Raw genomic sequence first — 26481 nt, forward strand, 5'->3', positions numbered from 1 at the left:
CCTATTTGCCTTGTTTCTGGCTTCTATGCATTGTTTCCCTAGACGGAGTTCAGAGCTAACTATAACTCCTAAATCTTTCTCGTTCCCTGTACCTACCAGAGTTTGGGTGTTTAATGTGTACCTATTGTGTGGGTTTCCTCTACCTACGCTAAGCACTTTGCAAATTTGGAATTGGTTCTCAAATAAAGTAGTAGATGATTGGAACGGACGTAGTAATCAAGCTGTTAGTGCTGAGGCATTTGGGAACTGTAAGAGAAAATTAGACATTTATGGATGGGGATGATAGGTGGAAATAGGTAGGCATATTTCATACAAGTACTGAAATGTGTAGGCCTGATGCCTTCTTGCAGATTTACTTATTTCTTATGTTCTTATATTCTCATTACCAAAAACGTGTATTTTCAGTGTTTTTCAGCTATTACGTGAAAAAAATGCCAAAAAGCATGCAAAGCACCCTAAATGAGTAAAAAAAAAAGGGACATTACGAGAAACGTGCATTATGAGTATTTTTCAGATTCTTAGATACCAAAATGCTGAAACTCATGAATAAAACTCTTAATTGAGAAACAGAACAACCTTACCAAATGCGTGTATTTTGAGTGTTTTTCACATTCTTGGTTACCAAAACCCCAAATTGCAAGTGAAACTAGCTTTACTCGTATATGAAAAAAAAGACATTTCCAGAAAAGTGTCTTTTAAGGGCTTTTGAACGTGTTAGGCAATAAAGCACTAAAAAGCAGGGCAATCACATTACATAGGAATAAAACCAACTTTTACTAAGAACTTGCCTTTAAGTGTTTTTGACCTCCTTACATACCAAAACGCTAAAACGCATGCAAAACATCCTTTATGGAGAACAGAATAACATTACCAAAAACATGTATTTTGAGTATTTTTGATCATGTTACCTATAAAATCGCTTAAATACATGCAAAGAACCCTATGTTTGGGAAACGAAAGGACATTACGAGAAACGTATGTTAAGAGTGTTATTAACTTCCTTAAGTACCAAAAAGCTAAAACCCATAAATAACAACTCTTTATAGAGAAACAAAATAAAAGTAATTTTTTTTTTTTGTTAGTCTTCTTCATAGGTATCAAGATGCCAAAATTCTGGCAAAATTCAGGGAAATTATGTGGAAAAAAAGAACATTATCAAAAAAAGTTATTTTAGCTTTTTTCGGACTGTTATGTAAAAAACCCTAAATTGCATGCAAAGCCACCTATATGGGGAAATTAAACGATTTTACCAGAAACCTGTCGTTTGAGTGTTTTTCAGCATGTTAGGCATCAAAACAATAAATAATATGGAAGTCACTCTATATGGGAATCGAAAACAACATTACTAAAAACTTGTCTTTTCAGTGTTTTACGTAGAAAAAAAAACTAAAACGGATGGAAACAAACCAATATCAAGAAATAGAATAACATTACCAAAAAGGTATATTTTGAGTGTTTTTGAGCCTGTTACCTATAAAAAACGCGAAAATGGATGCAAAGCACTCTATATTGGGAAACAAAAGGACATTACGAGAAACGTGTATAATTAGAGTTTTATAGTTTCAGAAAAACCACGTCAAAAGTTTCTTAGATACCAAAATGCTGAAACTCATGAATAACACTCTTGACTGAGATACAGAACAACCTTACCAAATGCGTGTATTTTGAGTGTTTTTCACATTCTTAGTTACCAAAACCCGAAATTGCATGCGAAACTAGCAATATGTGGGGAAAAAATTATATTACCAGAGAAGTGTCTTTTGAGTGTTTTTGAGCGTGTTAGGCAATAAATTACTAAAAAGGAGAACAACCACATTACATGTTAATAAATACCAACTTTTACCAAGAACTTGCCGTTAAATGTTTTTGAGCTCCTTACATACCAAACGCTAAAACGCATGCAAAACACCCTTTATGGAGAAACACAATAACATTACCAAAAACATGTATTTTGAGTGTTTTTGATCATGTTACCTATAAAAACGCTTAAATGCATGCAAAGAACCCTATGTTTGGGAAACGAAAGGATATTACGAGAAACGTGTATTATGAGTGTTTTTAAGTTCTTTAAGTACCAAAAAGCTAAAACCCATATATAACACTCTTTATAGAGAAAAAAAAAAAAAAAAAAAGCTTTTTTTTTTGTTCATCTTCATAGGTACCGAGATGCCAAAATTCTGGCAAAATTCAGGGTAATTATGTGGAAAAAAGAACATTATCAAAAACGTTAATTTAATTTTTTTTTCAGACTATTGTGTACCAAAGCCACATGCATGGAAAAGCCACCTATATGTGGAAGTTAAACGACGTTACCGGAAACCTGTCTTTTGACTGCACCAAAACGATAAATAATATGGAATATGGGAATCCAAAACAAAATTACTGAAAACGTGTCTTTTCAGTGTTTTACGTAGAAAAATGCTAAAACGGATGCAAACCAACCAATATAAAGAAATAGAATAACATTACCAAAAAGGTATATTTTAAGTGTTTTTGAGCTTGTTACCTACAAAAAACGTGAAAATGCATGCAATCCACTCTATATTTGGAAACAAAAGGAGATTACGAGAAACGTGTATAATGAGTATTTTATAGTTTCACAAGAACCACAAGGCAAAAAACGCAAAAACTCGTGTATGTGGAGAAGTTTCTTAGATACCAAAATGCTGAAACTCATGAATAATACTCTGAATTCAGAAACATTCCTTACCAAATGGGTGTATTTTGAGTGTTTTTCACATTCTTAGTTACCAGAACCCCAAATTGCATGCGAAACTAGCTTTATGTGGGAAAAAAATGACATTACCAGAAAAGTGTCTTTTGAGTGTTTTTGAGCGTGTTAAGCAATAAAGCACTAAAAAGAACGGTAATCACATTACATGGGAATAAAACCAACCTTTACCAAGAATTTGCCTTTAAGTGTTTTTGAACTAAAACACAAGCAAAACATCCTTTATGGAGAAACAGAATAACATTACCAAAAACCACATATTTCTAGTGCCTTTGATCATGTTACCTATAAAAACGCTTAAATACATGCAAAGAACCGTATGTTTGGGAAACATACATTACGAGAAACATGTATTATAAGTGTTTTTAAGTTACTTAAGTACCAAAGATCTAAAACCCACAAATAACACTCTTTATAAAGAAATCCCCCAAAAATAAATAAATAAAAAAAATAAAATAAAAAGCATTTTTTTTTTTTTGTTATTCATCTTCATAGGTACCGAGATGCCGCCAAAACTCTATTAAAATTCTGGGAAATTAGGTGGATAAAAGAACATTATCGAAAAAGTTAATTTTAGCTTTTTTTTCGGACTGTTATGTACCAAACCCTAAAGTGCATGCAAAGCCACCTATATGAGGAAATTAAACGATTTGACAAGAAAACTGTCTTCTGAGTGTTTTTCAGCATGTTAGGCACCAAAACGATAAATAATATGGAAGTCAATCTATATAGGAATCCAAAACAAAATTACTGAAAACGTGTCTTTTCAGTGTTTTACGTAGAAAAACGCTAAAACGGATGCAAACCAACCAATATGAAGAAAAACAATAACATTACCAAAAAGGTATATTTTAAGTGTTATTGAGCTTGTTACCAAATAAAAAAAAAACAACACGAAAATGGATGCAAAGCACTCTATATTGGGAAACAAAAAAACATTACGAGAAACGTGTATAATGAGTGTTTTATAGTTTCACAAGAACCACAAGGCAAAAAACACAAAAACTCGTGTATATGGAGAAGTTTCTTAGATACCAAAATGCTGAAACTCCTGAATAACACTTTTAATTAAAAAACAGAATAACCTTACTAAATGCGTGTATTTTGAGTGTTTTTCACATTCTTAGTTACCAAAACCCCAAAATGCATGCGAAACTAGCTTTATGTGGGAAGAAAAATGACATTACCAGAAAAGTGTCTTTTGAGTGTTTTTGAGCGTGTTAGGTAATAAAGCACTAAAAAGGAGGGCAATCATATTACATGGGAATAAAACCAAGTTTTACCAAGAACTTGGCTTTAAGTGTTTTTGAGCTCCTTATATACCAAATCGCTAAAACGCATGCAAAACACCCTTTATGGAGAAATAGATTAACATTACCAAAAACATGTATTTTGAATGTTTTTGATCATGTTATCTCTAAAAACGCTTAAATACATGCAAAGAACCCTATGTTTGGAAAACGAAAGGACATTACGAGAAACGTGTATTATGAGTGTTTTTAAGTTCCATAAGTACCAAAAAGCTAAAACCTCTTTATAAATAAAAATGAAATAAAATAAAAAAATAGGATTTTTTTTCCGGGGTATTCTTCTTCATAGGTACCGAGATGCCAAAATTCTGGCAAAATTCAGGGAAATTATGTAAAAAAAAGAACATTATCAAAAAAGTTAATTTTAGCTTCTTTTTTTTCGGACTGTTATGTACCAAACCTTAAAGTGCATGCAAAGCCAGCTATATGGGAAAATTAAACGACTTTACTAGAAACCTGTGTTTTGAGTGTTTTTCAGCATGTTAGTCACCAAAACAATAAATAATATGGAAGTCGTTCTATATGAGAATCCAAAACAAAATTACTGAAAACGCGTCTTTTCCGTGTTTTACGTAGAAAAACGCTGAAACGGATGCAAACCAACCAATATGTAGAAATAGAATAAGATTACCAGAAAGGTATATTTTGAATGTTTTTGAGCTTTTTACTTACAAAAAAAAAAAAAAAAAAACGCGAAAATGGATGCCTTTTAGCGGTTTGTTACCTAAGAAGTAAAAAAAAAAAAAAACCTTTCTCGTAATATTTTTTTTTCCATTTAACCAAATAGGGTACATGGAATGTATTTTGACGTTTTTCACGTAACAGCCTCAAAAACAATAAAAAAAAACTTGTTTTTTGGTAATGTTATTCTGTTTCTCCATCAAGGGTGTTTTGCATGCGTTTTAGCGTTCTGATACCTAAGTTGCTCAAAAATACTGAAAAGAGACATTTTTGATAATGTTTTGTTTTCCATTACAGTGTGATTTCCATACTTTTCATCGTTTTGGAGCTAGAACACTGATAAACACTCAAAAGACACCTTTCTAGAAAACTAGTTTCCTTTTGCATGCTTTGCATGTGTACTTAACAATGAGAAATACACTCCAATTACAAGTTTTTGGTAATGTTATTATGTTTCTCGATGACGATTTTTTTTTTTTTTTGCATGCGGCTTGGGTTTTTGGTATGTATTCCTTAATGTTGTTTTGTTGTTCAAATCAAGTGATTTCCAAGCTTTATATCGATTTAGTGTCTAAACACTCCAAAGACACGTTTCTGGAAACATCGTTTCATTTCCTCATAAAGGTTACTTTGCATGCATTTTTGCGTTTTCTATGTAAGAAGCTCATAAACACATAAGATACTTGTTTTTGGCATTTTTATTCTGTTTCTCCATAAAAAGTGTTTTGCAAACGTATTAGCGTTTTGGTACGTAAGAAGCTCAAAAAAATTGAAGACATGTTTTTGATAATGTTTTTTATTCCCATATGGTGATCTTTCCATGCTTTTTAGCATTCTGGTACATAGCAGATTCATAAACATTCAAAAACACGTTTCATTAAATTTAGTTTCGTTTGTTAGTTGGCTTCCATACATTTTGGCGTTTTGGCACCTAACAATATGAAAAAAAACACTCAAAATACACGTTTTTGGTAATGTTGTTATGTTTATCCATACAGAGTGCTATTCATGCGTTTTCACATTTTGCTACCTAAGAAGCTCAAATTTACTCATAATACACGTTTCTCGTAATGTCTTTTTCTTTCTTCATATAGAATACTTTGCATACATTATGGCGTTTTTCTTCCTAACAAGCTCAAAAACTCTCAAATGATTTATTTTTGGTGATATTATTCTGTTTTTCCATAAAGGGTGTTTTTAATGCATTTTACCTTCTTGGTACGTAAAAAGCTGAAAAAAAACTCGACACGTTTTTGGCAAAGAAGTTTTTTTTTTTTTTTTCATGTATATGTGTATATGAACTTGTTAACCACAAAACAGTAAAAAGTATGAAAACTTCCCTATACTGGAAAAGCAAAAAACAACATTCCCAAAAAACGTATTTTTGGGGGTATTTTTCAGCTACTTACGTACAAAAACGCTGAAATGCTTGCAAAATACCCTTTATGAAAAAAACAAAAACAAATAACCTTACCAGAAACTAGTATTTCATTTTATTTCTTAAGCTTGTCACGTACAAAAGCGCCAAAATGCATGCAAAGTACACTATATTTTGATACGAAAGTGCATTACGAGAAACGTGCAGTATGAGTGTTTTCAAATTATTAGGTACCAAAACGATAAAGCGAATGAATAGCACTCTATATGGAGAAACAAAAACGCTAAAATGCATGCAAAGCATCATATATGAGGGAAAATACGACACTTCTAGAAACGTGTTTTTTCAGTGTTTGTAAGCGTATTAGGTACCAAAACGCTAAAAAGCAAGGAAAGAACCATACATGGGAAAACAAAACATTACAAAAAAGTCTTTTCATTGTTTTGAGCTACTTACATGCAAAGGCGCATGCAAAACACCTTTTATGGAGAAACGGGAAAACGTGTATTTTTAATGTTTTAAGCTAATTACGTAAAAATTGTCAAAATTCATGTAAAGTTCCCAATATGGGGAAACGAAAAGACATTACGAAAAACGTATATTATAAGTGTTTTACACCTTATTAGGTAAAAAAATACGAAAAACCATGAATACCACTCTATATGGAGTAACAGAGCAACATTACTAAAAACGTGTATTTTGTTTGTTTTCACAATGTTATGTACCAAAACGTCGAAAATTATACAAACTGCAATCTATGGGAGAAACGAAACGAAATTTCCAGAAACGTGAATTTTGAGTGTTTATGAGCGTGTTAGGCACCAAAACTCTAAAAAAATAAAAATGAAAGCATCCTATATGGGAATACAAAACAAAATCACAAAAAAAATAGTATTTTTTTGTGTGTTTTTGAGCTACTTCTATATCAAAACGTTTGAACAGACGCAAAACACGCTTTATGGAAAAAAAAAAAACAATACAAAAAAAAAAAATTTTCAGTGTTTTTGAGGTATGTAAGTAGAATAACGCCGAAATGTATGCAAAGTTCCCTATGCCGGGAAACGAAGACATTTCGAGAAACTTGTATTATGAGAGCTTTTCAGCTTTTTAGGTACCAAACACAGGCACCTTAATAGTATTCTATATGGAGAAACAAAACAACACGAATGAAGATATATATTTTGAGTGGTTTTCATATTATTAGGTACCAAAACGCAAAAATACATGCAAAGACCTCTAAAAGATGACACAAAACGACATTATAAGAAACCTATGTTTTGAGAGTGTTTCTACGTGTTAGGCACCAAAACAATAAGAAGTATAAAAAGAGCACTATGTTGGAAGGGAAAAAGAAATAACCAACAAAGTGACTTTTCACGTGTTTGGAAGTTTTTAAATTTATAATGTACCAAAACGATAAAACATGCAAAACACCCTTCATGCAGAAACATAAAAACATTACCAAAAACGAGCATTTTCAGCGATTTTTGAGCTTGTTATGAACAAAAGCGTCAAAATGCATATAAAGTACCCTATATAAGAAAACGAAAAGACATTAAGAGAAACCAGTATTATGAGTCTTTTTTTTTTTTTTAGCTTATTAGGTACCAAAACATTAAAAACGTATGATTTGCATTCTGTATGGGGAAAACGTGTATTTTAAGTGTATTTAGTGTTGGTAGGTATCAAAACGCCAAAATGCATGCAAAGCACCCGATATGGGGAAAATAAACGACATTTTCAGAAACATGTCTTTTGAGAGTTTATGAGTGTGTTAGGCACAAAAAGCTCTTAAAAAGCATGGAAAGTACCGTAAATGGGAAAACATTGTTTTGAGCTACTTACGTACCAAACCGCTAAAATGGTTGCAAAACACACTTTATGGAGAAACTCAACAGCTTTACCAAAAACATGCATTTTGGAGAGATTTTGCGCCTGTTACATACAAAAACGATAAAATACATGCAAATAACCCTAAAAGGGGAAAAGAAAACATTAAAAGAAACGTATATTTTGAGTGCTATTGAGCTTCATAGGTACCAGAACACTAAAACGTATGAATAATACTCTATATGGAGAAACAGAACAAGATTAACCAAAACTTGTGTTTTAAGGCTTTTTTCACGTTATTAGGTACCGCAACGCGAAAATACATGCAAAGCATACTATATGGGGAAAGGAAACATTTCTAGAAACATGTCCTTTCACTGTTTATGAGCGTGTTAGGTACCAAGAAGCTAAAAACCAAGGAAAGCACCCTATAGGAGAAAACAAAAGATTACAAAAACTTTTCATTTCAGTGCTTATGAGCTACTTACATACAAAAACACGAAACGCATCCAAAACGCCTTTAAAAAAAAAAAAAAACGAATAACTACCAAAAAAAGTGTATTTTCAATGTTTTGAGCTTCTTAATCCAAAAAAAACAAAACAAAAATTAACCAAAGGCATTATGAGAAACTTATATAAAGAGCGTTTTTGAGCTTCTCAGGTACCAAAACGCGAAAATGCATAAATAATACTCTCTTTGGAGAAACACAACAATATTAGATACCAAAACGCTAAAAAGCAACAAAAACTCTCTATTTGGAAAAGCAAAACATTACCAAAAGCGTGTCTTTTGAGAGTTTTTAGAGCTACTTACGTACCAAAACGCTAAAAATGCATGCAAAGCACATTTTATGGAGAAACAGAATAACATTACCAGAAACATGTATTTTGAGTTTTTTTTTTTTATCTTACGTATAAAAAAAAAAGCAAAAATGCATGCAAAGTATCCTAAATGGCGATACGAAAAGAAATAAAAAGATACTTCATTTATCAGTGTTTTGAGATTCTTAGGTAGGAAAATGCACAAACGCATGTATAACATTATATATGAAGAAACAGAAGAACATTACCGAAAACGTATATTTTGAGTATTTTTCTCATTGTTACGTAACAAAAACGCCAAAATGCATGGAAATCACCCAATATGGATAAAATAATGGACATTACGAGAAAGATGTATTATAAGTGTCTTTGAGCGTCTTAGGTACCAAACGCAAAAACTATTTAGTACCTCTGTATATGGAGAAACAGAACATTACCAAAAACGTTTATTTTGAGTGTTTTTCACAATTTTATGTACCAAAACGTCAAAATGCATCCAGAGCACCATCTATGGGGAGATGAAACGACATTTCTAGAAACATGTCTTTTGAGTGTTGATGAACTTGTTAGATAGCAAAGTTATATATATAAAAAAAAAAAAAAAACATTGAAAGCTACCTATATGAAAGAACAAGAGAACCAAAAATTTCTCTTTTGGGTGTTTTCAGCTACTTACGTACCATAACGCTGAGATGTATGCAAAACACCCTTTGCATGAGGAAACGAAAAGACATTAGAAGAAACTTTTATAATGAGTGTTTTTATTTTTTTTATTTTTTAGGTACCAAGACCTATTTGACGCATTGAAGAGCACTCTATATGGAGAAAAGAACAAAATTACCAAAAATGTGCTTTTTGAGTGTTTTTCACATTGTTATGTACGAAAACACTCTATAAAGAGTGTTATTTGTGGGTTTTAGCTTTTTCATACTTAACGAACTTAAAAAAAAAAACTCATAATACACGTTTCTCTTAACGTCCTTTCATTTTCCAAACATAGGGTTCTTTGCATGTATTTAAGCTTTTTTATAGGTAACATGATCAAAAACACTCAAAATACATGTTTTTGGTAATGTTATTCTGTTTCTCCATAAAGGGTGTTCTGCATGCGTTTTAGCGTTTTGATATGTAAGGAGCTCAGAAACACTTAAAGGCAAGTTCTTGGTAAAAGTTGGTTTTATTCCCATGTCATATGATTACCCTACTTTTTAGTGCTTTATTGCCTATCACGCTCAAAAACACTCAAAAGACACTTTTCTGGTAATGTAATTTTTTTCCCACATAAAGCTAGTTTCGCATGCAATTTGGGGTTTTTGGTAACTAAGAATGTGAAAAGTACTCAAAATACACGCATTTGGTAAGGTTGTTCTGTATTCTTAATAAAGAGCGTTATTCCTGAGTTTCAGCATTTTGGTATCTAAGAAAATTCTTTATATACACGAGTTTTTGCGTTTTTTGCCTTGTGGTTCTTGTGAAACTATAAAACACTCATTATACACGTTTATCGTAATGTCCTTTTGTATCCCAATATAGAGTGCTTTCCATCCATTTTTTGCTTTTTTTGTAGGTAAGAAGCTCAAAAACATTCATAATATACCTTTTGGTAATAATATTCTATTTCTTCATATTCGTTGGTTTGCATCCGTTTTAGCGTTTTACTACGTAAAACACTGAAAAGACAATTTTTTCAGTAATTTTGTGATGGATTCCCATTTTGAGTGACTTCCATATTATTTATCGTTTTGGTGCCTAACATGCTGAAAAACACTCAAAAGACAGGTTTCTGGTAAAGTCGTTTAATTTCCCAATATAGGAGGCTTTGCATGCACTTTAGGGTTTGGTACATAACAGTCCGAAAAAAAGCTAAAATTAACTTTTTTTCATAATATTCTTTTTTCACATAATTTTCCTGAATTTTGCCACAATTTTGGCATCTCGGTACTTATGAAGATGAATAACAAAAAAAAAAAAATTCCAATTTTTTATTTATTTATTTATTTATTTTTTCTCTCTAAAGAGTGTTATTTTGGGGTTTTAGGTTTTTGGTACTTAAAAAAAAATTAAAGACACTCATAATACACGTTTCTCGAAATGTTCTTTCGTTTCCCAAAGATAAGGTTCTTTGCATGTATTTAATTAGGGTTTTTATAGGTAACATAATCAAAAACACTCAAAACACATGTTTTTGGTAATGTTATTCTGTTTCTCCATAAAGGGTGTTTTGCATGCGTTTTAGCGTTTTGGTATTAAAGGAGCTCAAACACACTTAAAGGCAAGTTCTTGGTAAAAGTTGGTTTATTCCCATGTAATGTGATTGCTCTCCTTTTTAGTGCTTGATTGCCTAACACGCTCAAAAACACTCAAAAGACACTATTCTGGTAATGTCACTTTTTTTCCCACATAAAGCTAGTTTCGCATGCAATTTGGGGTTTTGGTAACTAAGAATGTTTAAAACAGTCAAAATACACGCATTTAGTGAGGTTGTTCTGTTTCAGGAGTTCTGTTATTCAGGAGTTTCAGCATTTTGGTATGTAAGAAACTTCTCCATATACAAGAGTTTTTGCGTTTTTTGCCTTGTGGTTCTTGTGAAACTATAAAACACTCATTATACACATTTCTCGTAATGTCTTTTTGTTTCCCAATATAGAGTGCTTTGCATCCATTTTCGCGTTTTTTTTTTTTTGTTGGTAACAAGCTCAAAAACACTTTTAATATTCCTTTTTTGTAATGTTATTCTATTTCTTGATATTGGTTGGTTTGCATCCGTTTTAGCGTTTTTCTACGTAAAACACTGAAAAGACATGTTTTCAGTAATTTTGTTTTGGATTCCCATATACAGTGACTTCCATGTTATTTATCGTTTTGGTGTCTAGCATGCTGAAAAACACTCAAAAGACAGTTTTCTTGTAAAGTCGTTTAATTTCCCCATGCATTTGCATGCACTTTAGGGTTTGGTACATAACAGTCCGAAAATAAGGAAACAAAAAGACATTACGAGAAACGTGTATAATGTGTGTTTTATAGTTTCACAAGAACCACAAAGCAAAAAACGAAAACTCATGTATATGGAGAAGTTTCTTAGATACCAAAATGCTGAAACTCCTGAATAACACTCTTAATTGAGAAACAGAACAACCTTACTAAATGCGTGTATTTTGAGTGTTTTTTTTCACATTCTTAGATACCAAAACCCCAAATTGCATGCGATACTAGCTTTATGTGGAAAAAAAAATAACATTACCAGAAAAGTGTCTTTTGAGTGTTTTTGAGCGTGTTAGGCAATAAAGCATTAAAAAGGAGGGCAATCATATTACATGGGAATAAAACCAACTTTTACCAAGAACTTGCCTTTAAGTGTTTTTGAGCCCCTTATATACCAAAACGGTAAAACACATGGAAAACACCCTTTATGGAGAAACAGATTAACATTACCAAAAACATGTATTTTGAGTGTTTTTGATCATGTTACCTATAAAAACGCTTAAATATATGTAAAGAACCCTATTTCTGGGAAAAGAAATGACATTACGAGAAACGTATTATGAGTGTTTTTAAGTTCTTTAAGTACCAAAAAGCTAAAACCCACAAATAACACTCTTTATAGAGAAAAAATAAATAAATAAAAAAACAGGATTTTTTTTTTTATTCATCATCATAGGTACCGAGATGCCAAAATTCTGGCAAAATTCAGGGAAATTATGTGAAAAAAGAACATTATTAAAAAAGTTAATTTTAGCTTTTTTTTCGGACTGTTATGTACCAAACCCTAAAGAGCATGCAAAGCTAACTATATGAGGAAATTAAACGATTTTACGAGAAACCTGTGTTGTGAGAGTTTTTCAGCATGTTAGTCACCAAAACAATAAATAATATGGAAGTCATTCTATGTGGGAATATAAAACAAAATTACTGAAAACGTGTCTTTTCCGTGTTTTACGTAGAAAAACGCTAAAACGGATGCAAACCAACCAATATGAAGAAATAAAATAACATTACGAAAAGGTACATTTTGAGTGTTTTTGAGCTCTTTACTTACAAAAAATGCGAAAATGGATGCATAGCTCTCTATATTGGTTAACAAAAGGACATTACGAAAAATGTGTATAATGAGTGTTTTATAGATTCTTAAGAACCACAAGGCAAAAAACGCAAAAAACTCGTATATATGGAGAAGTTTCTTAGATACCAAAATGCTGAAACTCCTGAATAACACTTAATTGAGAAACAGAACAAACTTACCAAATGCGTGTATTTTGAGTGTTTTTCACATTCTTAGTTACCAAAACCCCAAATTGCATGTGAAAGTAGCTTTATGTGGGAAAAAAAAGACATTATCAGAAAAGTGTCTTTTAAGTGTGTTTTTTTTTTTTTAGCATGATAGGCAATAAAGCAATAAAAAGCAGGGCAATCACATTACATGGGAATAAAACCAACTTTTGCCTTTAAGTGTTTTTGAGCTCCTTATATACCAAAACGCTAAAAAAAGCATGCAAAACACCCTATATGGAGAAACATCATAACATTACCAAAAATATGTATTTTTAGTGTTTTTGATCATATTATCTATGAAAGCGCTTAAGTACATGCAAAAAACTTTGTGTTTGAGAAACGAAAGGACATTTCGAGAAACGTGTATTATGAGTGTTTTTAAGTTCTTTAAGTACCAAAAAGCTAAAACCCACAAATAACACTTTATAGAGAAAAAAAAAAAAAAACAGGAATTTTTTTTTTTTGTTATTCATCTTCATAGGTACCGAGATGCCAAATTTCTGGAAAAATTCAGGGAAATTATGTGAAAAAAGAACATTATGAAAAAAGTTAATTTTCTTTTTTTCGAACTGTTATGTACCAAACCCTAAAGTGCATCCAAAGCCTCCTATATTGGGAAATTAAACGATTTTATCAGAAACCTGTCTTTTGAGTGTTTTTCAGCATGTTAGGCACCAAGACGATAAATAATATGGAAGTCACTCAAAAATGGGAATCCATCACAAAATTACTGAAAAAAGTGTCTTTTAAGTGTTTTACGTAGAAAAACGCTAAACCGGATGCAAACCAACGAATATGAAGAAATAGAATAATATTACCAAAAAGGTATATTTTTAATGTTTTTGAGCTTCTTACATTCAAAATATGCGAAAATGGATGGAAAGCACTCTATATTGGGATACAAAAGGACATTACAAGAAATGTGTACAATGAGTGTTTAATAGTTTCACAAGAACCACAAGGCAAAAAACGCAAAAACTCGTGTATATAAAGAATTTTCTTAGATACCAAAATGCTGAAACTCAGGAATAACACTCTTAATTAAGAATAGAGAACAACTTTACCAAATGCGTGTATTTTGAGTGCTTTTCACATTCTTAGTTACCAAAACCCCAAATTGCATGCGAAACTAGCTTTATGTGGAAAAAAATAACATTACCAAAAAGTTTTTGAGCGTGATAGGCAATAAAACAGTAAAAAGCACGGCAATCACATTACATGGGAATAAAACGAACTTTTACGAAGAACTTGCCTTTAAGTGTTTTTGAGCTCCTTACATACTAAAACGCTAAAACGCGTGCAAAACACCCTTTATGGAGAAATAGAATAATATTACCAAAAAACATGTATTTTGAGTTTTTTTCATCATGTTACCTATAAAAAAAGCTAAAATACATGGAAAGAACCCTATGTTTGGAAAATGAAAGGACGTTACGAGAAACGTGTATTATGAGTTTTTTTTTAAGTTCGTTAAGTATGAGAAAGCTAAAACCCACAAATAACACTCTTTATAGAGTGTTTTCGTACCTTACAATGTGAAAAACACTCAGAAAGCACATTTTTGGTAATCTTGTTCTTTTATCCATATAGACTGTTCTTCAATGCCTCAAATAGGTCTTGGTTCCTAAGAAATAAAAAAAAAAAAACACTTATTATAAAAGTTTCTTCTAATGTCTTTTCGTTTCCTCATGCAAAATATTTTGCATGCATTTATATTTCTTTTTATATGTAAAAAGAAAAAAAATGTTTATGGTAATAAAGGGTGTTTTGCATACATCTCAGCGTTATGGTACGTAAGTAGCTGAAAATACCCAAAAGATCAATTTTTGGTTGACTTGTTCTTTCATATAGGTAGCTTTCCATGCTTTTTATAACTTTGGTACCTAAGAACAACATTCGACACTCAAAAGACATGTTTCTGGAAATATCGTTTCATCTCCCCATAGATGGTGCTCTGGAGTCATTTTGACGTTTTGGTACATAAAATTGTGAAAAACACAAAATAAACGTTTTTGGTAATGTTCTGTTTCTCCATATACAGTGGTACTAAATAGTTTTTGCGTTTGGTACCTAAGACGCTCAAAAACACTAATGGCATCTTTCTCGTAATGTCCTTTATTTTATCCATATTGGGTGATTTCCATGCATTTTGGCGTTTTTGTTACGTAACAGTGTGAAAAAACACTCAAAATATACGTTTTCGGTAATGTTCTTCTGTTTCTTCATATATAATGTTATGCATGCGTTTGTGCAGTTTGCTATCTAAGAATCTCAAAAACACTGATAAATGAAGTGTCTTTTTATTTCTTTTCGTATCGCCATTTAGGATACTTTGCATGCATTTTTGCTTTTTTTTATACGTTAGATAAAAAAAAAAAAAACTCAAAATACACGTTTCTGGTAATGTTATTCTGCTTCTCCATAAAATGTGCTTTACATGCATTTTAGCATTTTGGTACGTAAGTAGCTGTAAAAACTCTCAAAAGACACGATTTTGGTAATGTTTTGCTATTCCAAAAAGGGAGCTTTCGTTGCTTTTTAGCGTTTTGGTATCTAATATTGTTGTGTTTCTCTAAAGAGAGTATTAATTATGCATTTTCGCGTTTTGGTACCTGAGAAGCTCAAAAACGCTCTTAATATAAGTTTCTCATAATGTCTTTGGTTACTTTTTTTTTTTTTTTTTTGCATAACAAGCTCAAAACATTGAAAATACACGCTTTTTTGGTAATGTTATTCACTTTTTCCAAAAAAAAAAGGTGTTTTGAATGCGTTTAAGTGTTTTTGTATGTAAGTAGCTCATAAGCACTGAAATTAAAAGTTTTTATAATCTTTTGTTTTCTCCTATAGGGTGCTTTCCTTGGTTTTTAGCTTTTTGGTACTTAACATAATCATAAACAGTGAAAGGACATGTTTCTGGAAATGTTTCCTTTCCCCATACAGTATGCTTTGCATGCATTTTCGCGTTGCGGTACCTAATAACGTGAAAAAAGCCTTAAAACACAAGGGTTGGTTAATCTTGTTCCGTTTCTCCATATAGAGTATTATTCATACGTTTTAGTGTCCTGGTACCTATGAAGCTCAATAGCACTCAAAATATACGTTTCTTTTAATGTTTTCTTTTCCCCTTTTAGGGTTATTTGCATGTATTTTATCGTTTTTGTACGTAACAGGCGCAAAACCTCTCAAAATGCATGTTTTTGGTAAAGCTGTTGAGTTTCTCCATAAAGTGTGTTTTGCAAAACGCACGATTTGCCTTTTGTATGGAGAAAACGTGTATTTTAAGTGTATTTAGCTTTGTTAGGTATCAATACGCCAAAATGCATGCAAAGCACCCGATATGGGGAAAATAAACGACATTTCCAGAAACATGTCTTTTGAGAGTTTATGAGTGTGTTAAGCACAAAAAGCTCTTAAAAAGCATGGAAAGTGTCGTAAATGGGAAAACATTAAGTGTTTTGAGGTACTTACATACCAAACAGCTAAAACGGTTGCTAAAACGGATGCAAACCAAGCAATACGGAGAAATAGAAAAATATCACCAAAAACGTATATTTTGAGTGTTTTTGAACTTGTTACCAACAAAAAACACGAAAATGCATGCAAAGCACTCTATATTGGGAAATAAAAGGACATTACGAGAAACGTGTATAATGAGTGTTTTATAGTTTCACAAGATCCACAAGGCAAAAAACACAAAAACTCGTATATATGGAGAAGTTTCTTAGATACCAAAATGCTGAAACCCATGAATAACACTCTTAATTGAAAAACAGAACAAACTTACTAAATGCGTGTATTTTGAGTGTTTTTTTTTCACATTCTTAGTTAAAAAAAAACGAAATTCCATGCGAATATAGCTTTATGTTGGAAAAAAATGACATTACCAGAAAAGTGTCTTATGAGTGTTTTTGAGAGTGTTAGGCAATAAAGCACTAAAAAACAGGGCAATCACATTACATGGAATAAAACCAACGTTTACTTGCCTTTAAGTGTTTTTCAGTTCCTTATATGCGCTAAAACGCATGCAAAACACACTTTATATAGAAACAAAATAACATAACCAACAACAGGTATTTTGAGTGTTTTTTAATCATGTTATCTATAAAGACGCTTAAATAAATGCAAAGAACATTATGTTTGGAAATGGAAAGGATATTAGGAGAAACGTGTATTATGAGTGTTTTTAACTTCCTTAACAACCAAAAAGCTAAAACCCACAAGTAAAACTCTTTATTTAGAAAAAAAATAAATAAATAGAAAAATATGAATTTTTTTATTTTTTTTATTGATCTTCATAGGTACCGAGATGCCAAATTCTGGCAAAATTCAAGGCCATGTGATAAAAGATTATTATCAAAAAAGTTAATTTTAGCTTTTTTTTCGGACTGTTATTTACCAAACCCTAAACTGCATGCAAAGCCACCTATATGAGGAAATTAAACGACTTTACCAGAAACCTGTCTTTTGAGAGATTTTCAGCTTGTTAGGTATCAAAACGATAAATAATATGGAAGTCACTCTATATGAGAATCCAAAACAAAACACTGAAAACGTGTCTTTTCTGTGTTTTAGGTAGAAAAACGCTAAAACGGATGCAAACCAACAAATATGAAGAAATAGAATATTACCAAAAAGGTATATTTTGAGTGTTTTTAATCTTGTTACCTACAAAAAACGCGAAAAAGGATGAAAAGCACTCTATATTGGGAAACAAAAGGACATTACGAGAAACGTGAATATTGATCGTTTTATACTTTCACAAGAACCACAAGGCAAAAAACGCAAAAACTCGTGTATATGGAGAAGTTTCTTAGTTACCAAAACGCTGGTACTCATGAATAACATTCTTAAATGAGAAACATAACAACCTTACGAAATGCGTGTATGTTGAGTGTTTTTTCACTTTCTTATTTACCAAAACCCCAAATTGCATGCAAAACTAGCTTTATGTTGGTAAGAAATGACATTACCAGAAAAGTGACTTTGGGTGTTTTTGAGCGTGTTAGGCAATAAAGCACTAAAAAGCAGGGCAATAACATTACATGGGAATGAAACCAACTTTTACCAAGAACTTGCCTTGAAGTTTTTTTGAGCTCCTTACATACCAAAATGCTAAAAGGAATGCAAAACACCCTTTATGGAGAATTAGAATAACATTACCAAAAACATGTATTTTGAGTGTTTTTGATCATGCTGCCTATAAAAACGCGAAAATACATGTAAAGAACCCTATGTTTGGGAAACGAAAGGACATTACGAGAAACGTGTATTATGAGCGTTTTTAAGTTCCTTTAGAACCAAAAAACTAAAACCCACAAATAACACTCTTTATAAAGAAAAAAGATAAAATAAATATATAAAAAAAGGGCAATTTTTTTTTTTTTTTTTGATTATTCATCTTCATAGATGCCGAGATGCCAAAATTCTGGGAAAATTCTGGGCAATTATGTGATAAAAGAATATCAAAAAAGTTAATTTTAGCTTTTTTTTTCGGAATATTATGTACCAAACTCTAAAGTGAATGCAAAGCCATCTACATGAGGAAATTAAACGACTTTACGAGAAACCTTACTTTTGAGTGTTTTTCAGTATGTTAGGCACCAAAACGATAATAACATGGAAGTCACTCAATATGGGAATCCAAAACAAAATTACTGAAAACGTGTCTTTTCAGTGTTTTAAGTAGAAAAACGCTAAAAAGGATGCAAACCAACCAATATGAAATAGAATAACATTACCGAAAATGTATGTTTTTAATGTTTTTGAGCTTCTTACCTTAAAAAAATGCAATGTGTGTATTTTGAGTGTTTTTCACATTATTAGTTACGAAAATCCCAAATTACATGCGAAACTAGCTCTATATGGGAAATAAATGACATTACCAGAAAAGTGTCTTTTGAGTGTTTTTGAGCGTTATGTGCAACAAAGCACTAAAAAGCAGAACAATCACATTACATTGGAATAAAACCAAATTTTACGAAGAATAAAAAAAAAGAACAAGCTTACCAAATGAGTGTATTTTGGGTGTTTTTCACATTCTTAGTTACCAAAATTCCAAATTGCATGCGAAATATTGTGTGATAAAAATGTGGGAAAAAAATCACATTAACATAAAAAAGTTTTTTTGAGTGTTTTTGAGCGTGTTAGGAAATAAAGCACTTAAAAGCAGGGCAATCACATTACATAGGGATAAAACCAATTTTTACCAGGAACTTCCCTTCAAGATTTTTTTCAGCTCCTTACATACAAAAACGCTAATACGCATGCAAAACACCCTTTATGGAGAAACAGAATAACATTACGAAAAACAAGTATTTTGAGTGTTTTTGATCATGTTACCTATAAAAACACTTAAATACATGTTTTAGAAACGAAAAAAAACATTACGAGAAAGGTGTATTATGAGTGTTTTTAAGTTTCTTAAGTACCAAAAAGCTAAAAGCCACAAATAACACTCTTTATAGAGAAAAAATAAAATAAATAAATAAATAAAAAATTTGCAATTTTTTTTTTGTTATTCATATTCATAGGTACTGAGATGCCGAAAGTCTGGCAAAATTCAGGGAAATTATGTGGAAAAAAGAACATTATAAAAAAAGTTAATTTTAGCTTTTTTTTCGGACTGTTATGTATCAAACCCTAATGTGCATCCAAAGCCACCTATATGGGGAAATTACACGACTTTATCAGAAACCTCTCTTTTGAGTGTTTTCTTTTTTAGAATGTTAGGCATCAAAAGGATAAATAATATGGAAGTCACTCAATATGGGAATGCAAAACAAAATTGCTGAAAACGTGTCTTTTCCGTGTTTTACGTAGAAAAACGCTAAAACGGAAGCAAACCAACAAATATGAAGAAATATAATAACATTACCAAAAAGGTATATTTTGAGTGTTTTTGAGCCTGTTAACCACAAAAAACGCGAAAATGGATGCAAAGCACTCTATATTGGGAAACAAAATGACTTTACGAGAAACGTGTATAATGAGTGTTTTATGGTTTCACAAGAACCACAAGGCAAAAAACGCAAAAAACTCGTATATATCAATAAGTTTCTTAGATACCAAAATGCTGAAACTCATGAATAACACTCTTAATATGGAAACAGAACAACCTTACTAAATGCGTGTAGTTTGAGAGCTTTTCACATTCTTAGTTACCAAAACCCAAAATTGCGTGCGAAACCAGATTTATGTGGGAAAAAATGACATTATCAAAAAAAGTGTCTTTTGAGTGTTTTTGAGTGTGATAGGATATAAACCACTAAAAAGCAGGGGAATCACATTAAATTCGAATAAAACCAATTTTTACCAAGAACTTGCCTTTAAGTGTTTTTGAGCTCCTTATACACCAAAACGCTAAAACGCCTGCAAAACACACTTTATGAAGAAACAGAAGTTCCTTAAGTACCAAAAAGCTAAAAACCACAAATAACACTCTTTATTTAGAAAAAAAAATCAATAAAATAAAAAAGGAAATTTTTTTTTTATTCGTCTTCATAGGAACCGAGATGACAAAATTTTGGGAAAATTCAGGGCAATTATATAATAAAAGAATATTATCAAAAAAGTTGGTTTTAGCTTTTTTTTTTCGGACTGTTATGTACCAAACCCTAAAGAGCATGCAAAGCCTCCTATATGAGGGAATTGAATGATTTTACCAGAAATCTGTCTTTTGAGTGTTTTTCAACATGTTAGACTCCAAAACGATAAATAATAATGAACTCGCTCAATATGGGAATCCAAAACAAAATTACTTAAAACGTGTCTTCTCAGTATTTTACGTAGAAAAACGCTAAAACGGATAAAAACCAACCAATATCGAGAAATAGAAAAATATTACCAAAAAGGTACATTTTGAGTGTTTTTGAGCTTGTTACCTACAAAAAAAACACGCGAAAATTGATGCAAAGCACTCTATATTGGGAAAGAAAGGGACATTGCGAGAAAAGTGTATAATGAGTGTTTTATACTTCAAAAGAAGAACAAGGCAAAAAAAAGCAAAAACTCGTGTATATGGAAAAGTTTCCTAGATACCAAAATGCTGAAACTCATGAATAACACTCTTAATTGAGAAACAGAACAACATTACTAAATGCGTGTATTTTGAGTGCTTTTTACATTCTTAGTTACCCAAAACCCAAATTGATTGCGAAACCACCTTTATGTGGTAAAAAAAAAAGATATTTTCAGAAAAGTGTCTATTGAGTGTTTTTGAGCGTGATAGGCAGTAAAGCACTAAAAAGAAGGGCAATCACATTACATGGGAATAAAACCAATGTTTACCAAGAAGTTGCCTTTAAGTGTTTTTAATCTCCTTATATACCAAAACACATGCAAAACACACTTTATGGAGAAACAGAATAACATTACCAAAAACATGTATTTTGAGTGTTTTTGATCATGTTACCATTAAAACGCTTAAATACATGCTAAGAATCCTATTTGTGGGAAACGAAAGGACATTACGAGAAACGTGTATTATGAGTGTTTTTAAATTCATTAAGTACCAAAAAGCTAAAAGCCACAAATAACTCTCTATTGAGAAAAAAAAATAAATAAATAAAAAAATACGATATTTTTTTTTTCTTTCTTATTCATCTTCACAGATACCGAGATGCCAAAATTCGGGAAAAATTAATAAATTTTGTGGAATAAGAACATTATCAAAAAAGTTAATTTTAGCTTTTTTTTCGACTGTTATGTAGCAAACCCTAAAGTGCATGCAAAACCACCTATATGGGGAAATCAAACGTCTTTGCTAGAAAACTGTTTTATGAATGTTTTTAGCATGTTAGGCACCAAAACGATAAATAACATGGAAGTCACTCTATATGGGAATCCAAAACAAAATTACTGAAAATGTGTGTTTTCGGTGTTTTACGTAGAAAAACGCTAAAACGGATGCAAACCAACCAATATGAAAAAAAAAAAAAAAATAGAATAATATTACCAAGAAGCTATATTTTGAGTGTTTTTGAGCTTGTTACCTACAAAAAAGGTGAAAATGGATGCAAAGCACTCCCTATTGGGAAACGAAAGGACATTAGAAGAAACGTGTATAATGAGTATCTTATTATTTTCGAGCAAAAGAAGTTGTGGTTTACAAGAACCACAAGGCAAAAAACGCAAAAACTCGTGTATATAAAGAAGTTTCTTAGATACCAAAATGCTGAAACTCATGAATAACAATCTTAATTGAGAAACAGAACAACCTTACCAAAAGTATAAAGCAGTTGCTTGCTAAGGGCTGTTTGTTTGTTATAAAATATATATTAAGTTCTTAACTCAACTGTAAAATGACAAACATAATAAAGTGTTTAAAGTGTTTAAAGAGTGTATTTTCAGTGTTTTTCAAATTCTTAGCAAAATCCCAAATAGCATGCGAAACTAGCTTTATGTGGGAAAAAAATTACATTACCAAAAGTGTCTTTTGAGTGTTTTTGAGCGTGTTAGGGAATAAAGCACTAAAAATTAGGGCAATCGCATTTCATGGGAATAAAACCAACTTTGACCAAGAACTTGCCATTATGTGTTTTTAAGCTCCTTACATACCAAAGCGCTAAAACGCATGCAAAACACTCCTTTATGGAGAAGCAGAAAAACATTACAAAAAACATGTGTTTTAAGTGTTTTTGATTATTTTACCTATAAAAACGCTTAAATACATGCAAAGAACCCTATCTTTGGGAAACGAAAGGACATTACGAGAAACGTGTATTATGACTGTTTTTAAGTTCCTTAAGTACCAAAATGTTAAAACCCACAAATAACACTGTTTAAAGAGAAAAAAAAAAAAATAAATAAATAAAAAAATAGCATTTTTTTTATTGATTTTCATAAGTACCGAGATGCCAAAATTCTGCCAAAATTCAGGAAATTTATGTGGAAAAAAGAACATTATCAAAAAAGTTAATTATAGCTTTTTTTTCGGATTGTTATGTATCAAACCCTAAAGTGCATGCAAAGCCACATATATGAGGAAATTAAACGACTTTACCAGAAACCTGTTTTTTTTCAGTGTTTTTCAGCATGTTAGGCACCAAACCGATAAATAATATGGAAGTCAGTCAATATGTGAATCCAAAACAAAATTACTGAAAACGTGTCTTTTCAGTATTTTACGTAGAAAAACGCTAAAGCGGATGCAAACCAATCTATATGAAGAAATAGAATAACATTACCAAAAAGATATATTTTGAGAGTTTTTGAGCTTGTTACTTACAAAAAAATGCAAAAATGCATGTAAAGCACTCTATATTTGGAAACAAAAGGACATTACGAGAAACGTGTATAATGAGTGTTTTATAGTTTTAAAAGAACCAAAAGGCAATAAACGCAAAAACTCGTGTATAAAGAGAATTTTCTAACCTACCAAAATGATGAAATGCATGAATAACACTTTTAATCGATAAACAGAAGTACCTTACCAAATTGTGTATTTTGAGTGTTTTTCACATTCTTAGTTACGAAAATCCCAAATTACATGCGAAACTACCTTCATGTAGGAAAAAAAAATGACATTACCAAAAAAGTGTCTTTTTAGTGTTTTTGAGCGTGATATGCAACAAAGCACTAAAAAGCAGAACAATCACATTACATGGGAATAAAACCAACTTTTAAGAAGAACTTGCCTTTAAGTGTTTTTTAACTCCTTACATACTAAATCGCTAAAAGGCATGCAAAACACCCTTTATGGAGAAACAGAATAACATTACCAAAAACATGTATTTTGAGTGTTTTTGATCATGTAACCTATAAAAACGTTTAAATACATGTAAAAAACCCTATGTTTGTATAACAAAAGGACATTACGAAAATCGTGTATTATGTGTGTTTTTAAGTTCCTTAAGTCCCAAAAAGCTAAAACCCACAAATAACACTCTTTATAGAGAGAGAAAAAAGAAAAATTTGTTATTCATTTTCAGAGGTACCGAGATGCCAAAATTCTGGCAAAATTCATGGAAATTTTGTAAAAAAAAAATCATTATAAAAAAAATAACTTTAGCTTTTTACCGGAGTTATGTACAAACCCTGAAGTCAATGCAAATCCACCTATATGGGGAAATTACACGACTTTACCAGAAACCTGTCTTTTCAGTGTTTTTCAGCAATTTCAACAATATTACTGAAAACGTGTCTTTTTAGTAGAAAAACGCTCAAACGGATGAAAACCAACCAATATGTAGAAATAGAATAACATCACCAAAAATATATATTTTGATGTGTTTTTGAGCTTGTTACCTATAAAAATGCAAAAATAAAAGCACTTTATATTGGCAAAGAAAAGGACATTACGAGAAACGTGTATGAGTGTTTTATAGTTTGACAAGAACCACAAGGTAAAAAACTCAAAAACTCGTGTACATAAAGAAGTTTCTTGCATACCGAAAAGCTGAAACTCATCAATAACACTTTTAGTTTTGAAACAGAAATACCTTACCTTTTAACAAGAACTTGCCTTTAAGTGTTTTTGAGCTCATTACATAACAAAACGCTAAAACGCATGCAAAACACCTTTTATGGAGAAACAGAATAAAATTACCAAAAACATATATTTTGAGTGTTTTTGATCATGTTATCTATAAAAACGCTTAAATACATGCAAAGAACCTGATGTTTCCGAAACGAAAGGACATTACGAGAAATGTGTATTATATATTATAAGTGTGTGTATTAGAAACGTTTCTTACATACGAAAATGCTAAAACTCATGAATAACACTTTTAATTAAGAAATAAAACAACCTTACTAAATGCATGTGTTTTGAGTTTTTTTCACATTCTTAGTTACCAAAACCCTAAATTCCATGCAAAACTAGCTTTATGTGGAAAAAAAAATATAATATTACCAGAAAAGTGTCTTTTGAGTGTTTTTGAGCATGTTAGGCAATAAAGCACTAAAAAGCAGAGCAATCACATTACATGGGAATAAAAACAACTTTTAACAAGAACTTGCCTTTAAGTGTTTTTGAGCTCATTACATAACAAAACGCTAAAACGCATGCAAAACACCTTTTACGGAGAAACAGAATAAAATTACCAAAAAACATATATTTTGAGTGTTTTTGATCATGTTATCTATAAAAACGCTTAAATACATGCCTTATGTTTCCGAAACGAAAGGACATTACGAGAAATGTGTATTATATATTATAAGTGTTTTTAAGTTCCTTAAGTACCAAAAAGCTAAAACCCACAAATAACACTCTTTATTTAGGAAAAAAAAAGTAAGAAAATAAAAAAATAGGATTTTTTTTTTTTTTTGTTATTCATCTTCATAGGTTCCGAGATGCCAAAATTCTGGGAAAATTCAGGGCTATTATATGATAAAAGAAAATTATCAAAAAAGTTAATTTTAGCTTTTTTTTTTCGGACTGTTATGTACCAAACCCTAAAGTGCATCCAAAGACTCCTATATGAGGAAATTAAACGACCTTACCAGAAATCTGTTTTTTGAGTGTTTTTCAGCATGTTAGGCACCAAAACGATAAATAATAAGGAACTCACTCTATATGGGAATGCAAAACAAAGTTACTGAAAACGTGTCTTATCAGTGTTTTACGTAGAAAAACGCTAAAACGGATGCAAAGCAACCAATGTCAAGAAAAAGAAAAACGTTACTAAAAAGATATATTTTGAGTGTTTTTGAGCTTGTTACCTACAAAAAACGCGAAAATTGATGCAAAGCACTCTATATTGGGAAACAAAAGGACATTGCAAGAAAAGTGTATAATGATTGTTTTATAGTTCAAAAGAACCACAAGGCAAAAAACACAAAATCTCGTGTATATGGAGAGGTTTCCTAGATACAAAAATGCTAAAACTCATGTATAACACTCCTAATTGAGAAACAGAACAACCTTAATAAATGCGTGTATTTTGAGTGCTTTTCACATTCTTAGTTACCAAAACCCCAAATTGCATGCGAAAATAGATTTGTGGGAAAAAAAAAAGACTTTACCAGAAATGTGTCTTTTGAGTGTTTATGAGCGTGATAGGCAATAAAGCACTAAAAAGGAGGGCAATCACATTACATTGGAGGCAAGAACTTGCCTTTAAGTGTTTTTGAGCTCCTTATATACCAAAACACTAAAACGCATGCAAAACACTCTTTATGGTAAAACAGAATAACTTTACCAAAAACATGTATTTTGAGTGTTTTTGATCATGTTACCAATAAAAACGCTTAAATACATGCAAAGAACAGTATTTTTGGGAAACAAAAGGAGATTACGAGAAACGTGTATTACGAGTGTTTTTAAGTTCATTAATTACCAATAAGCTAAAAGCCACAAATAACACTCTTTATTGAGAAACAATAAATAAATAATAATTTTTTTTTCTTTCTTATTCATTTTCACAGGTACCGAGATGCCAAAATTCGGGCAAAATTCAGGAAATTATGTGAAATAAGAACATTATCAAAAAAGTTAAATTTAGCCCTTTTTTTCGGACTGT

This window comes from Scylla paramamosain, chromosome 14, assembly GCF_035594125.1.
Source record: "Scylla paramamosain isolate STU-SP2022 chromosome 14, ASM3559412v1, whole genome shotgun sequence".
Classification (NCBI taxonomy): Eukaryota; Metazoa; Arthropoda; class Malacostraca; order Decapoda; family Portunidae; genus Scylla; species Scylla paramamosain.